We start from the raw sequence: 14,103 nt of genomic DNA on the forward strand, positions 1-14,103 counted from the left end.
TTTTTTTTAAAGATTTTATTTATTTATTTGAGAGAGAGAGAATGAGAGACAGAGAGCATGAGAGGGAGGAGGGTCAGAGGGAGAAGCAGACTCCCTGCCGAGCAGGGAGCCCGATGCGGGACTCGATCCCGGGACTCCAGGATCATGACCTGAGCCGAAGGCAGTCGCTTAACCAACTGAGCCACCCAGGCGCCCAAAAATGATGATTCTTTATTTCTAGTGTCTCTAACTTCCTCTTGGAGTATAGTTCTTGGAGGTGGATTTCTTTCACATAGAGAACTCTAACTTTTATAGCCTCATTGTCCCTAACACATTCCCATTTTTCCTTCTTGGAGATTCTGTTTTGTTTTGTTTGTTTTGTTGCTGTTGTTGTTTTACCTAGGCCCAAGAAATATGGTAATTATGTCTTGCTTTTGGTACTCATTCTTGGGGAATATCTCCTGAGCTTCCTGATGAGAATTACCTTATAGAAGAAGAAAATTTAAAGATGTCTGTGCAATGGGGCATACTTGGAAGCAGCATTTTATATAATCTCAGGTGTTTTTGGAAGTTCATATTGGAAATTTCATATTTTCCATGGTTAATGAATGCTAATGGTTTCCTCCAAGATTTGTGAAGAGAATGGTTAATTGACTTCCTCTTTATTACAGTGATGCTAGAACTAATTCTCAGGAAAGGTGATTTGTGTTTTTCTACTAGGACTTTCCCTGGAAAACTTAAAGCTTTATTTATTCAGAAACATCCTAGGTTAGTCTTCAAATGCAGGTAAAGACAGCTCAAGAAAAAAAATTGGCAGGGCGCCTGGGTGGTGCAGTTGGTTAAGCCTCTGACTCTTGATTTTGGCTCAGGTCATGATCTTAGGGTTGTGAGACTGAGCCCTTCATCAAGCCCCTTGTTGGGCTCCCTGCTCAGTGGGCAGTCTGCCTGAGATTTTTCTCTTGCCCTCTCCCTCTGTCCTTTCACCCCTATGCTCTCTCTCTCTCTCAAAATAAATAAATCTTAAAAAAAAGAAAAAAATTGGGAAATCATGCCTTGGTTTTAGACAAAATAATAGATTCATAGCAGGTTGAGTATCATAGACTCTTACACTTAAAAGAATGGCAAAAATTGATAGAACTTTTTACTGGTAGGGTCTCATAAGTTTCTTAGTATACCCCAGCATTTTATAATTAAGAAAATTGAGTCCATATGATATTAAAAATCTATTTCAAGGTGATATAAACTAATTATAACTAATCTTACTAAATCAGAATCAGGGTCTTTATTTTCTGATTTCCATGTTGTTGTTTTTTCTTCATAAAATCCAGTTATAGTTTACCATGCAATTCAGACTACACTAAAAGGTATTTAATTGCCTAAAAAGCCAAGGGACACTTCAGGAGGAAGTAAAGAATAATGGTGTTGGGAGCAGTGCACTGAGTAATTAAGAATGTAGACTCCAGAGTCAGTAAAGCTGTAAAATTCCCAGTACCACCACTAGAAAGCTGTGGGACCTTGGTCGCCTAATAGACTCTCTGTGTCTCTGGTTCCTCTGCTCAGTAAAATGGAAATAACAACAGCAATAACAATAACAATGATAATAAAAGTAATAATTGTCTCATAGGGTTGTGAGAATTAAGTTGCTTAAAGGGCTTGGAAGAGTGCCTGCATATTTAGCTCAATGACTATTAAATTTGTTTGTGTTGCTATTTCTTTGCCAAGGTGGTAGGGATTAAAGGGTCTGAAGCCATACGACCATGGGTTACTAACCCTTCTTCTCAGCTTACTAGTTATGTGACCTAGGGGAAATCACAAATTCCTTTAAGCATCAAGTTTCTTCATTTCTAAACTTAGTACAATAATATATCTTAATAATAATATATCACAGGGTTCATAGGATTAAAAGAATTAAATCCATGGAAAGTGTTCATAAAAGTATCTTGTACTTAGTAAATGTAAATTATTGTTATTAATATTGTGACTGTCATATTAACCTAAACATTTCCCAACCAGTAATAAGTAAGATTACTCATTAGCTTTACATCCTACAATTTAGAAGTTGGTTGCTGACAAAATGACAGTTGAAGGTCATGTGTACTTGCCATAAGAAAACAAGCTGAATATAGGCCATATGGTTGGCAAAAATATTGGATTTCTCTCCAGATCACCATGCCCAGAACTCTGCAAGTACTAAGTGTAGAACTGGTTTCTTTCTTCTGATGATAATGATGTTTGTGGTACTTTATGTTCATGGCTTTGCCAATGGCACTTCTACATTTAGAGAAAACATTACAATAGATGAATAGGTCCAAGGTTGTTCTAATCTTAACAAATACTGGTATTCTGTCAGATAAATTCTTCAGCAAAACTACAGTCTTGTTATTGTTAACTAAATGGGGCTGAAACAATCAATCTGTTTAATTTGGCATAGCTCCTATGCTCATGACTTTTAGAAACTAAGTCCCATTTTTCTCAGAATGTGAAGGACAAGCGATATAAATTCACATGTTTTCTCCTCTGATTATTATGCTGCCCACTAGGACATGCTGGGAAATGGATAGCTTATTTGCCCTCCCTCCTACCTAATTTGCAATGTTCAAACATCAAAGGGTGAATATGATGCTTTAAGCATTTCTGGTCAGAAAAAATGTATCTGCTTGAAGCCCACTGTTGAGACAGTTTTATCACCAGAATAAGTAATGTTTTAGCCAGGACACTCATTCCATGTTGCTTCTGGCTGTGAATTTTGATTAGATGTTAAGAGAATAGGATTTCATTAGCAGGTCACCAGAGATGTTGTTAGAGATTCAATCACCATGAAACCAAATAAGGTACTTTCTGGCTGAACATGATTGCCCCCGGTTTGTTTGTTCCCCCTTTTGACCCAGCTGGTTGGTTGCTTGTATAATAAAAAATAATACCATTTGAGCTACTTTAGTAACAGACATGATTAGGCCATGAAGGTTATACGCTTACATCATTAGATTCTCTTCTTGGCACTCTGTTCTGACCCTGGAATTACTGATCACATTACTGGAAAAGACTCTTCCCTTGATTTATCATTGCATAATTACTCCATTTCTTAGTTCTGAAAGAAATTATACATCACAGCTTGTTCCTTTTCAGTTTCCTTGAACAAGGTCAAAAGAGGGTCCCAACAAATGCTAAGCAAGACTGAATTCTTGATCATCCTCCAGGTTATACCTTATTTCATTAGAACGCTCCTTTCTCTTTACTTTTCTAAATTAAACCTTGGTTCATAACATTATTTCAGAAGCACATGTAGAAAATCCTTTGGAAGTGAAATTAGGTATTATAAGCCCAGAGTCCACAAAGTGCATGCTCTATAAAGCGGTGGGGGAAGGTATTGTCTACCCTGTGTCTCTCTTCAGAGAAAGCTTTGTGGATATTTTGTTTATGTACATTTGTGTACATTATTTAAATCTACTTATGTATGTAACAATATTTTTGGGTTGTATTTGTATTACTGTAATACAAGAGTGGTTTCAAATTTTTTGTTTCTTAATCTTTTATGGTCCTTCTGGTTTATGAGAGCCACACTTTGAGTTCATTTTGTTTTTCTCTGAAGATGGTGGTAGGCAAGAAGTGTGATAAGGAGAATGACTGTTGATTTTGTTATGACATTCATTTCTACCTACAAAGAAAGTCAAGGCAACCTGTTTACTTAGCCATAGTAATTAATCATTCTGCCTTATATGGCCAGCTCTAGAGGTCTATGCTCCAACTTGGTACATAAAAACATGAGAAGAGTCTATCTGTTCACACTCCAGAAGAGCTTCAACTACTGTAGTGATGTACAAGTTTCTATCAGTTTGATAAAAGAAAGTTGACACCGGAAGAAATGGAAGGATAAAAAAGAACAGCAATGGAGAATGCTGTAAATAAATAATAATAGATAAGATTTCTTGCATGCCTACTATGTGCCTACAATGTACCAGATACTATGCTAAGCACTTTACTTGCATTTTATCATCAAACCACGTGGTAAACCTTCAGGTAGGTTTAATTCCTATAGGAACACAACTTGACCACATTGAAGGAGTGACTGGCTTGCTCTGTTCCAATCAATGAACATGCTGTATTGTTTCACTTATTTAGATCTTCAATATCTCTCTGCAATGTTCTGTAGTTCTCCATGTACAGGACTTCCATATCTCTTATTAGATTTATTCTTAAGTTTTTTTTTGCCACTACTATAAATTGATCTTCTAATTTCAGTGTTTAATTGTTTGCTTCTCATGTATAAATGCAATAGTTTTCTATATTAACCTTGTTTCCAGTGGCCTTGCTAAATTCGTTGGTAATTTTTGCACATATGCCTGTGGATTCGTAAAGTAAATAAACATCTGCAAATGGAGATAGTTTTACTTTTCATCTTCAGATTGTAATGCAGTTTAGTTTCTTATATTATTGCATTGGTTAACAAAGGGGGTTGATTTTGTCCCCTATGGGACACTTGGCAATGTCTTATTTTTTGGTTTTCACAACTTAGAGGAGTACTACTGGCATGTAGGGTGGAGACCAGAGATGCTATTAAACATTGTACTATAATTATCTAGTCAAATATATTTGGCTTAGCAATTTTGTATCTATGATTTTTAGGGATATTGATTTGTAGTTTTCTTGTAATATTTTTGGTGATGGTATCTAGGTAATGTTGGCTTCAGAAAACCAATTGGGAAGTGTTCTGTACTTTCCTATTTTCTGAAAGAGGTTCAGCAGAATTGACATTATTTCTTACTTAAACTTTTGGTAGAATTCACTAGTGAAGCTATTTAAACCTGCAGTTTTATTATAGGAAGTTTTAAAGTTGTGAACAACTTCTTTAATAGATATAAAGCTATTTAATTTTTGTAATGCTTGGTAATTTGTGCCTTTCAAAAATTCATCCATTTTGTCTAGGTTTTCAAGTTTATTAGTATAAATTTGTTGATAATGTTCTCTTAAGATCCTTACCTATAGCTATAACTCTTGTTTCATTCTTGATAGTGGTAATTTGCATTTAATCTCTGTTTATTTTCTTTGTTTGATCAGTATAGCCAGGAGTTTATCAGTTTTGTGAATGGTTTCAACTAACCTGCTCTTGCATTGTAATTTTTGTTCTATTAATTGCCTATTTTCAATTTCATCAATTTCTGATATCTTCACTTTCATTTTTTTCTGTTATTTTGGATTTACTTTGCTTCTCTTTTTATAACTTATTCAAGATTTGGAAAATTATATTTGGATATTCTTTTCTAATGTAAGTATTTAGAACTGCAAAGTCTTTAAGTACTGCTTCAGCTGCATCCCCAAAATTGTGATATATTGTGTGAGAAGCTGAATAATTGTTATTAAATATATCTGGGTCTTAATTTCCATAGATTTTGAATATTACCTGAAGTGGAAAAAGGAACGTTGATGATGTGATTATGTTAAAAATCTTGAGTTCATCCTAGATTATCTGTGTGGGCTCTATGTGGTCACAATGACCCTTATAAGAAGGCACAAAAGGAATCAGATTAGAGGTGAAGGCAATATGATGATGGAAACAGAGATTGGAAAGACATACTTGAAGACTGAGGAAAAGGCCATGAGCCAAGGAATATAGGTGGCCACTGGAACCTGAAAAAGGCAAGAAAATATACTCCCAGAAGCTCCAAGAGGAACCAGCCTTGACTTTAGCCCAGTGAAACTGATTTTAGACTTCTGACCTCCAGAACTGTGTGATTGTAAATTCATGTTGTTTCAAGTCACAAAATTTGTGCTAATTTCTTGCAACAAAAACAGAATAATACATGCTTTGGTACCTGAATGTGGGTGCTTTTAGTCAGAACAAACTATTATTTTTTTGTAGGGTAGGTATGCTAGCAATGAATTATCTCAATTTTTGTTTATATGGACATATCTTAATTTCTTTTTATTTCTGTAGTTTTGTTGGATATGGAATTCTTGATTAATATCATTTTTTTTCCTTTCATCAATGTGAATATGTCTTCCCACTGCTTTAGGGGTCCCATGGCTTCTGATGAAGAGTCAAAACTGTTTAACTTATTAAGGATTTCTTTTATGTGATGAGTTGTTTTTCTCTAGCTGCTTTCCAGATCCTCTGTTTTTGGCTTTCAATAGTTTGACTGTGATGTGTCTAGGTGTAGATTTCTTTGAGGTTATCCTATTTGGAGATGTTGTGGCTTCATGGATAGGCAGAGCAGTGTTTTAATCAATTTGGGGGAAATTTGGAGCCATTATTTCTTCCAGCATTCCTTCTATTCCATTCTCCCCCTTTTTCTTAGGATTCCCATTATCATATGCTAGTTCATTTGAGGATGTTCCACAGTTCTCTGAGGCTCCATTCATTTTTCTTCATTCTTTTTTTCTTCTCTTCAGATTGGATAATCTCCATTGATTTATTTTCAAGTTTCTTGATTTTTCCTTCTCCCCCTCCAAATCTGCTGTTGAGTCCACGAGTAAATTTTTTATTTTAGTAATTACAGTTTTCAAGCTAAGAATTTCTATTTATTTTTTAAATAATTTTTGTCTTTTTATTGATATTCTTTAACTCATGAGATACCATTTTTACACTTTAGTTCTTTAGACATCATTTTCTTTAGTTCTTTGACTATATTTACAAGAATTGATTTAAAATATTTTTCTAATAAGTGCACTGTCTGGGCTTCCTCTTGGATAGTTTTCTGCCTGTTTTTTCCTCCCATGGGACCACACTTCTTTCTTCTTTGCATTTCTTATTTTTTTAATTGCTGTCATTGATGCCTGGTCATTGAAGATAATATAATATGGCATCTCTGGGGGAGAGATGCCCCTGTCCCCCAGGGTTTTTGTTGTAGTTGTTTGGTCTTGTTTTTGTTCTTGGAGATATTTGTTTAGTGACTTTCCTTAACTAATTTTGTAACATATGTATTCTTTGATGTTTACAGCCACTGAATTCTCTGCTCAGTTTAGTGGTCAGCCAAGGGTTTGATGGAGAGTTCCTTTAATGCTGTGAATGAATAGGTCTCCCTTTGCCAAGGGACTTGTATGTTTGCTGTGGGTATTCTTTCAATACTCCAATCAGGTAGTTTACAACTCTGCCTTAGCCTTCACTTCCTGTTTGTGCAGAGCCTCAAGCTCAGCCTGAGGTGAGAGATTTGGGGCATCTTGGTATTTTTTGGCATGTGGATGGCTCGGCACATGAATGTGGCTTTCTAGATCCCATGTCAGAGGGATTTACTCCATGGACATCTCACTCCCCAGTTTTTACTTTTACTAATTTTTCCTCATCCTCCAAATTACCCCATGGACATCTCATTCCCCAGTTTTTACTTTTATTAATTTTTCTCAGCCTCTTATTAGTCTAAAATGGTAACACCCATTTTGGGTAGCTGCTATGCTAAATAATTGCCTCTGGTCCTTTTTGATAAATGCTCTGGAAGTAGAGCTCATCACATTTACTGAGATCTAAGTCAGGTAGAGATAAACACAGGTTTTGAGAATGAAGTTTTCAGGGGCTGCCAGACTATTCAAGTAGAATTCTCTGGGGTGGGGCTTTTTGGTGAGTTTTGAATGTCTTATGCACCCTCCAATGCTTGCTGAGCTACTGGATTTCCTAGTAGTTTCAAGTTCTTATAGTTGCCAGGCTGTCAGTTTTCAAGGCTAGTTGGAGAGAGGAGGATAAGAACAGGGTAAGTTAGAATGCCAGAAAGCTCACCACTCTTGTTGAGATTTAGCTGCCATTTTTTAAAATAAAAACTCTTCAGATTGTTGCAAACCTTGGGTTAATTTACAGAGTTATGTAAAAGTTGATTTTAATTATCTTTTCCAGTGGTTTCTTTTTTATGAAGAGGCAGATATTTGGAGGTCCTTAATTTATTCTAGAAGTGTTCTTTTTTCCTTTATTCTTGAAGAATGTTTTTACTACTTACAGATATTTGGGTTAACTTTTTAAAAAAGAACTTTAATGATATTTTTCTTTGTGTTTTGACTTCCATAGTTTCTGATGAATAGTAAGTGGACTTTTGAATCATTATTTCCTTGTTTGTAAAATTCTTCACTTTAATATTTTTTTCTTTATTTTGTTTTTGTTAGCAGTTGATTATAATCTGCCTAGGCATTGTTTCTATTTTTCAAATTTATCCTGATTATGTTTTGTTGAGATTCTTAAATTTGTAAAGTTATATTGATCACAAAATTTGGGAAGTTATGACCATTGTTTTTTACAATCATTTTTTATTTCTGTCTCATTATCTTTATCCTCTCTTTTGGAATTCCGACTGACTATGTTAGGTCTTTGAAGATCCCACTAATATTTGAGATTTTGCTAATTAAAAAATTTTTTCCTCTCTGGGCACCTGGGTGGCTCAGTCGTTAAGCGTCTGCCTTTGCCTGGGGTCATGATCCCAGGGTCCTGGAATCGAGCCCCACATCGGGCTCCCTGCTCGGTGGGAAGCCTGCTTCTCCCTCCTCTCCCACTCCCCCTGCTTGTGTTCCCTCTCTCGCTGTGTGTCTCTCTGTCAAAAAAAAAAAATTTTTTTTTTCCTCTCTCTTAAGAATGGATGGTTTCTATCTGTCTTATTCTTCACTGAGTCTCTTCTCAGTCATATCCATTTCATTATTAAACACACTTGAGAGTTTTAAAAAAAATCAGATCTTGTAATTTTTAATGATATAATTTCTGTTTTATTCTTTTCATATTTTCTAATCCTCTTTTGAAATTTTCTATTTTTTTTTCATTTATTTGGAACATATTTTTTCTTTCTTCATTCGTGTAGTTATAATAGCTCTTATAATTTCTTGTTTAATAATTCCAACATCAGAGTCATCTCAGGCTTCACTATTTTGATTGTCTTTTCTTTTGGAATGGGTCATATATTCCTTGATCATCCTGTTTAAGAAATTTTGGATTGAATTCCTGACTTTGTGAAAGTCATGTAATATAATTCTGGATTCGGTTATAATCTTTCAAAGACTAATAATTGTTTTAGGCAGGCAATTGACTTGGTTAGACTCATACTGAACATGTAATGGCTGCAGGGATTGGAAAGAAGTGGGAATTTCAGTCTTAGATGAACTCTTTAGGCCTTAGTTGCAAGTTGCTTTCAGTTTATCACACTCATCTCTGGCTCAAGGGTCAGCTAGAGACTTAGTCTGAGCTTATACACAGACTTAGGAGCTCCCTTTCATTGGAAACTTAATCTTGTTCATGTCTAAGAATTTGTTAGGTTTCATTGTAAATGTGTGTGCATGTGTGCACACACTTGTGTTCTGTTGTCTTTTTCCTACTTCTAGAACTCAGATGCCCCTTTGGCCCAGCAGCTCTGCTGAAGTCCAAGGCATGGGACAGGGGCTAGAACTTGAGGCAATGTGGATTTGCAGAAGATCTCCTGTGAGGACAGCAGCTTGGTCTGGAGTACAAAGGGGCAGGGGAATGGGTGGCATGTGAGCAGGTTCACGCTTTCAGAAAATTATCCCTGTTTTCCTATAAAATGCCCTTTATTTAGTTGATATGAACATTTATAGCCTGGATATCATAATGTCTTATTTATGGACACTCCAAATATTGGAAGCACAGTGACAAAGGGCTCCTCTCTTCATGGGTGTACACTGCTGATAACTTGAATGTGAAAAACTTGTGGAGCTCTTGATGGTTCCAAAAACTGAAATTCTCAAGTCCAAAGCCTGAAGGGGCCATGCTAATGTAAAGAATATCTTCCTTTCTTTGCCTTTCCTCTTCTCCCATTTGGTTTGTTGCCAATACAAGGAGCTTTGCCCACTCTAATTATATAGGCTAGATCAATAATTGAAATAAATGTGCTACTGGTAATGTAATAAAGTTAATGACTGACTAAGATTATTCAGTATTGATCCTGAATTTCCTTATGTTTGGCTATTTCCATATAAATGCCTGTTTCAAGAGAGTTAATATTGGCTCATAGACAATTCTGGGGTATAGCTTTATATACACACATATGTATGTATACGTTATATATGCATATCAAAAACATATATATGTATGCAAATGTGTGCTAAAAATGTGTAGGTTTGTATGTGTGATATGTTCTTCTAACAATTTATCAAAGAAGGGTCTGATTATTGAACAATAATCTGCCTCTCCCTGCCTTGAGATGCTTGTTACCTATGAGGTAACAAATGGCTTCTCCATTTTTTGAGTGAGAAAAATAGTCACACTACATTCTTATAATGGAAATTCAGTGACAAGAATGGGCAAGATGAGGATGTTGCTTGCTTTTGTGCCGATCTGACCACACATAAGGATTTCTTGGTAACATGATGCAAGAAGGGTGTGGACAAACCTAGATATTAGAGGAGAGAAACTGAGTAGGGGTAAGCCCAATGTGAAGAGTCTCAGGAATACACACACCTATAGTAAAAAGTTCAGTTTATTAATTTGTTATGGCAAGATAGCACACAAACCATGGGCATCTCAGCAAGAGGAAGGAACGGTGGGTATATTGAAGGGATTAGGTGCATGCTGGGCGATTTTGGGGAAACAAGGGTTCATTCTAGATTGGGTGTTTCAGGAAGCAGATGCAGTTTGATGATCAAATATCTTTTGAATTTTTTTTTAAAGTTTTATTGAGATATAATTCACATAATATACAATTCACCCATGGAAATATACAATTCAATGGCTTATAGTATATTCACAGAGAGACTAAACATACAAGTGGACCATAGTCAGACCATATATAAAAATAAAATTTTGACCCACAGTCTTCAACAACCAGTCCAGGAAGGCAACCCATTATCTCTAGTAACTAGCCCAGAAAACCAGCCTACTCTCTCTATCAGATTTGTAGGAAATCAAATGACTATCTCTAACAGACAGTGCAGAAAGCCACATTTAAAAATCAACCCCAAATGGCCAAGACTGAATTAGTAACTGACAACTTCATTAATTTTTGTCCCCGTTTCCAACTCAGGACCAGCGAGACAAAGCCATACATTCACCCCTAACCACTCACATAGTATGCCCCACTTCTAGTTAGCCTACCTATAACTGTCCCATGCCAACAGCCTCCAACCAGGGCACACCATCTTTTCTTTTTCATGATAAATCTTTCCCATTTCTCTGACTACTTTTGAGTCTCTACCAAGCACTGGTGATAATGGCTGATTCCTTTGCTCTATTAAGCTCTGAATAAATAGGCTTTGTCCATTTTAATCTAGTTAGTCTTCATTTACTTTCACAACAGATTTTTATATCCATCATCACAATCAATTTTAGGACATTTTCATTACTCCCCCTCCCCCAAAAAACCCTGTACTCTTAGTTATCACCTCCATACCTTGATCTTTCCCCAGGTCCTAAGCAACCACTAATATACTTTCTGTATCATTAGATTTCCCTATTCTGTATTTCTACATGAATAGAATTACACACACACACACACGAGTCTTTTGTGTCTGGTTTATTTCACTTAGAATCTTTTCAAGGTTCATCCATATTGTAACATGTATCAGTATTTCATTTCTTTCATGGCTGAATGCTATTGCATTGTGAGGATAAACCACATTTTGTTTATTCATTTGTCCTTTAATAAACATGGATGATGCTGTTATAAACATTGAGGGACCTTGATTTTTATTTAGGAGCCAGAATGAATAATGTGGGGCTAGAGTTGTCTTTTATTAAAAAAAACAACAATAATCACTTATGTTTGCAGGGGGAGAGGAGATTTTAGTTACTTTGTGGTGTTGTAGAAGCCTTCTCTTTTATGTTCAGACACAAATATGAAGTGGTCTTGCTTTTGGCTTGTTTCATCATGGTCACAGAGTGACCCCGTCTGTTTATTGTTGTGATTGTTTACCTTTATTATAGAAGACGACAGCCTACCTCCTAGTTGCCAGCTTCCAGGGCAGGTTTTCTACTTTCTTGTTCTCAGAGTTGAACGTCTTGTATGTGTGATATGAAAGGAATATGGAAGTGTAAATAAAAGAAATATAAATGATATTCTAGAAAAGATGTCAGTGAAAAGTGAACACAGACACTGCACTGTGACAAAGAATAACATAGAACTGTTCGATTCTGAAGTATATAACTAGGGACACGGAAGTGGAAGTTGTAGGTGAGCTGATATCAACTCAGTACTGGCAGGTCTGCTTAACAGCCTAACTGCCTGAAAATGGAGTTGGTTGTTTCGGAAGCAAATTTCTTAACACTATATATTTAAGTAGAAATGAGCTTTCCACTTGGTGATTTTTGCAAAGGGATTTCAGGCAAATGGTAGAATCTCAGCTCAAGATCTCTCAAAAGACCTTACTGAATCTAAGTACTCTGAAGTTACTTCTCTAGAGGTGCCCTATACCTGTAAGTGTTTCTCAGCTCCATTCTCCCTCATAGCAGAGGAAAGACAGGCTTTGTGATCTCACTAGCCTAGACCATGTGGATTTAAAGCTAAAAGGAATAGAATCAGCCTTCATTTGTGTGCATGAGTACACTGTTTTCTTAATATTTTCTGGCACATTTTTACAAGACAAAAAAGAGAAATACAGTTACAGAGTACTTGAGAGAAGGTAAGCAACCTCTGAGCATCCCTATCTGCTTGGGTAGTAGTTATTTTCTGGAGCAGCTGTCTAAGACAAATTGCTCAAGGTTGTCACTTTCTTCTGGTTTCCATTCTCTCTGCCTCTGCCACCATTCACAAACCTGGAGACACCTCAGCACAGTGTTTTATTTTGTTTTTGTTTTTGAACAAATATTCTTTTTAGACTCAGAATAAATAGAGTTTGACTCTGTTTACTTATTTGTTTTTCTGCATGACCAAATTGACCATTTGATTCACTTCATCACATTTTCTAGGTCTTCTTTACTTTTCACAAGGATATACATGCAAGACAAGAAGAGACATAAACCATGCCAGTGGACAATTATTTACTAATTCAAATATTGTAACTGGGTTCTCCCCAGTGCCACTCCAGTCTCTGCCTTTTAATAAAAATGATGGTTCTCCCTTGAATTGAGTTTTTGCTATTTGTATTTAAAAATATTATTGCACTTCCTTTTAGATCATGATTTTTTGAGGCACACTAACAAAGGCACCTGGGAAAATTTAAGAGTTTTCATATTCTGAATAAGAATACAAATTTTTCCTTGGGCCAGCATTTTAGGTTCCCTATAATCTAATCCCAAGTTGTCTTTTTATACTACTAATAATGATGACAATGATGATGATAATAAAATTTATTGAGTGTTTTCCATGTTCAAGCACTACTAGAGCTCTTTACAAAGATGATTTCTTTTTTTTTTTTAAAGATTTTATTTATTTATTTGAGAGAGAGAGAATGAGAGAGAGCAAGCACATGAGAGGGGGGAGGGTCAGAGGGAGAAGCAGACTCCCTGCCGAGCAGGGAGCCCCATGCGGGACTCGATCCCGGGACTCCAGGATCATGACCTGAGCCGGAGGCAGTCGCTTAACCAACTGAGCCACCGAGGCACCCCAAAGATGATTTCATTTGAGCTCCACAGCATGCCTAGAAATGAGGGAAGTTCTATTATACCTTTTTTACAGATGAAGAAAAAAGTTCACATAAATTAAATAAAAATTTGCCTAAGAATACAATTATTAAGTGGCAGATTTACATACAAATCCAGATATGGTTTTAAAATTTATTCTTTTATTTATTTCCTTTTCATTTCTTTTCTTCTTCCCCTCTCCTCCTCTCCCTCCTCTTCCTCCTCCTTCTGCTTCTTCTTCTTCTTCTTCCTTCTTCTTTTATTTGTATTCTTCCTTACTTACAAACTCTGCCTTCCAAGAATATTCTCCTCCAGTGCATGACTACTGTTCCTCCAGATATTATAAGCTCTTTGTTCTTTCTGTCTCTGTTCATGACCTGTCCACTGTCTCTTCTCTATTCCATTAAGGAACTCCCTTTCCAATCTAGGGGAAGCATCAGGGCAAATGTTATCTCTAGGAAAAGAGTCTCAACAATTGACTGAAACAATCTCTGAAACATAATTCGTGGAAACCCATAAGGTTGAGACAATGTGGGTACAGAACCCCAACAAAAGTGATGGGTAAAATGACAAGGAAAAGAAAGTATACAATGAGCAGGAATTAATATTAACCAAATGCTTACCATGAGAAATATGACTTAATATTCACAGTA

At 36.1% G+C, this 14,103-nt stretch overlaps 1 protein-coding gene across 1 annotated transcript in view; it reads right to left on the reverse strand.

Moving 5' to 3' along the window:
* Positions 1-11,337, reverse strand: part of GCC2 (GRIP and coiled-coil domain containing 2) — a 287,662-nt gene extending 276,325 nt beyond the window's left edge. The window contains exon 1 of the mRNA XM_081833301.1: positions 11,333-11,337. The gene's annotated coding sequence lies outside the window, so the exon portion shown is untranslated. The remainder of the gene's footprint in view (positions 1-11,332) is intronic.
* Between the last annotated feature and the right edge of the window lie 2,766 nt (positions 11,338-14,103).

Source organism: Leptonychotes weddellii, chromosome 10 (genome assembly GCF_054177405.1).
Source record: "Leptonychotes weddellii isolate Sample4059 chromosome 10, ASM5417740v2, whole genome shotgun sequence".
Taxonomy (NCBI): Eukaryota; Metazoa; Chordata; class Mammalia; order Carnivora; family Phocidae; genus Leptonychotes; species Leptonychotes weddellii.